The sequence below is a fragment of the Odontomachus brunneus genome, unplaced genomic scaffold (assembly GCF_010583005.1).
Source record: "Odontomachus brunneus isolate Ranch 3 - 2012 unplaced genomic scaffold, Obru_v1 Obru_scaffold_153, whole genome shotgun sequence".
NCBI classification, from domain to species: Eukaryota; Metazoa; Arthropoda; class Insecta; order Hymenoptera; family Formicidae; genus Odontomachus; species Odontomachus brunneus.
Window position 1 is genome coordinate 638,939 of NW_022639603.1, and position 527 is coordinate 639,465.

The following is a 527-nucleotide window of genomic DNA, read 5'->3' on the forward strand; positions in this document are numbered from 1 at the left end:
TCAATGATTCTTAGTATGATATTTCTATAAGGGTATTACGCGACGACTTTAGTTGAATGTAGGCTAGATTTTCGTTTTGGCTATAACGGTTGAATTGACGAAATTCTGGAGGGACTTAGTCGATTCCTTGGGTTTACATTATATCATAAAACTGCTTTTATTTTTGCTCTATGTGCTCTAGAAGCTGAGCTATTTTAGCCCAAAGTCTGAAATCGTGAATTTCCCTTATAGAAATATCATACTAAGAATCATTGATAATTACTTATTTTCAGTATTAAAAATACTGGATAATAAGTAATTGTCAATGATTCTTAGTATGATATTTCTATAAGGGTAGTATACGAGGGTGGTCTGAAAAGTTTCCGACCTAACAAAGATACAAGTCATTTTTTCTGAAAATTGTTTTTTATTTTTCAACATAGTCTCCTTGTAAATCTACACACTTCTCCCAGCGATGCTCCCATCTCTGTAACCCGTCGAAATAGTACTCGGCGTTTTTCTCTGCAAAATAATTGTTCACGAAGGTG